This window comes from Orycteropus afer, unplaced genomic scaffold (genome assembly GCF_000298275.1).
Source record: "Orycteropus afer afer isolate SDZICR_OR568_19922 unplaced genomic scaffold, OryAfe1.0 scaffold00429, whole genome shotgun sequence".
Classification (NCBI taxonomy): Eukaryota; Metazoa; Chordata; class Mammalia; order Tubulidentata; family Orycteropodidae; genus Orycteropus; species Orycteropus afer.
The window spans coordinates 568,523-570,844 of NW_006922016.1; the positions used below are offsets into that span (position 1 = coordinate 568,523).

At 44.2% G+C, this 2,322-nt stretch overlaps 1 protein-coding gene across 1 annotated transcript in view; it reads left to right on the forward strand.

The window, feature by feature from the left end:
- Nucleotides 1-2,322, forward strand: part of ITPR1 (inositol 1,4,5-trisphosphate receptor type 1) — a 471,939-nt gene that overhangs the window by 145,149 nt on the left and 324,468 nt on the right. The gene's annotated exons all lie outside the window — the stretch shown is intronic.

Consider the following 2,322-nt stretch of genomic DNA (forward strand, 5'->3'; position numbering starts at 1 on the left):
AGGAGTGGCTGGTGGGTTTGAACCGCCAGCCTTCTGGTTAGCAGTCAAGTGCCTTAGGCACTTTGCTACCAGAGCTCCCTAGGCTCTTAAATTCTGGTCTGGAGTTCAGGAGAGGTTACAGCTGGTATTGCAACCAGGATGTTTTCAACCAAGAAGTTGTGTCACTCTGGATTGGGTCTGGGTGCCTAAGACAGAAAAAAAAAAAAAAAAAAAAAAAGTTTGCCATCAAATACTCTGATTCATGTGTGTGTCAGATTAGAACTATGAAATTTCAATGGCTGACTTTTTGGCAGTAGATCACTAGGCCTTTCTTTCACGAAGCCGCTGGGTGGACTCAAATTTCCAACCTTTCAGCTATAGTCAAGTGTTTAACAGTTTGTACCACTTATGGGCTCTAGGAAAACACAAATAACAGGGACTTAAGCAAGATAGAAGTTACAATGGACCCTGATGGTGCTGTGCCTAATCTCCTGTTATTGCCATGTACTTCTTTCCTGTTTGAGGGTGCATTTGCCTCCTGCAGCCCCAGGTCCTCACTAATCATCAGAGAACTAACTGCCTGTGGCCTGTGAGAGCCCACAGTGCCCAGGAGTCTTTGCTCTTCCCAACCTTCACCAGTGACGGACTGATACAGAAGAGTGAATGCTCAATCTCAGTTCAGGGTAACATGAGGCATGATTTGTACTTCACAGGATCAGACTGTCACCCTCCCTAGAACTTTAACTGAAATTACACCCTAATGGGCTTTCACCCCTTTCCTGTCCTATTTACCCCCATCCCCTTACACACTTATCCTGGGAGGACTTCCTTAATCAATCGGTTGTACATGAATCTTTGTCCAAGGATCCACTTCTGATCATTTTTATCTCAAGTAACTGAACTCCAGATACAGGTGTTCCAGACACAGTGTGATAGCTGCATGGCTCACAAGAGCCTACACTCCTTCTCTTTCTGCTCTATCACCTGTAGTGTGTGCCTGTCTTTAGGTTGTCTCATTATCATAAGGTAGCCACTCAAGCTCCAGCCATCATCTTTTGGTTCCAGGAAGTAGGAAAGAGGAAAGGGCAAAAGAATGCACCTCCCTACTGAGTGATCCTCCTTTAAAACGCTTGGTCAAAAGCCCCTCTCCAAGGCTATCTCCTGGCCACAGATATCTGTAAGGGAGACTTGGAAATGTTTGTTTTGCTTTCAGTCTGGCCCATTGGTAGCCCAATGATAAAGCATTCTGTTTGTAGTGAAGAAGAGGGCAGTGGCGGTTGAGCAAGAGGTAAATAGTCTCTGTCAGAAAAGTTAAAATAAAAATTCAGAGTGTAGACTGTGCCATTCATGAGCCAAGAACTGAGGTAGAGTGTTGTAAAGGATCTATCATTGTTATTGAAAGCCAAGTTCATGGACAGACAGATAATATGGAGGGGGAATATAGCAAAGTAGTTAAGGATATACTCTGTATTTAGACTTGCTTTTAAAACCTCTCCCTACCTTTACTATTTACTTACTGTGTAACAGTAAGACCTACCTCAAAAAGTAGTTTTGAGAATTTGATTGGCTATTGTATACAAGGGCGCTCTGGTGGCGTAGTGCTGAAGGCATTTGACAGCTAACCAGAAGGCTGGTGGTTCAAAACCCCCAGCCATTCCTCGGAAGGCAGATTGGACAATCTACTTGGGTAGAGACACCACCTTGGAAACCCAGGTAAGGGTCTCTATGAGTCGAATTGACTTGACGGCAGTGAGTTTGGTTTGGTTATTGTATATGAAACTTTTTTTTAAAAAAATTTTATCTATTTTTTATTGTGATTTGGGTGAAAGTTTACAGAGCAGATTCATTTTCCATACAGCAGTTCATGCATATTTCATAACATTAAGTGCAATTCCTACAATGGAACAGCTCTCTTCCCACTTCCTCCATATAGTTACTTCTTCCCTGTGTCCTTCTTTCCTATGCATTCCTGCCCCCTGATCTGTCTCCCTGTGCAAATACTGCCCTTCTGTTCTCCCATAAGTGATCATTCTAAGGAGTGTACCTATCTGATGTAAATGTTCACCCTATATGCCTATTGTTTGACTGGAAGCCATGGGAGTGAATTCAGTTCCAAATCTGAAAGGTAACTAGGGGCTATGGTCTTGGAGGTTTCACCAGTCTCTATCACACCAGTCAGCCTGGTCTTCAGGAGGAAGGTAAGCACAGGCGTAGCACAGAGTAGCAGGCCGGAAGAGCAGGAGGAAGGGGCGGAACCCAGGAAGCCAAAGAGAAGAGTGTTCAGCCAGGGGGCAGTTTAAGCATAGGCACTGAAACAAGGCGGGCTTGTGCTTACTCACTGAT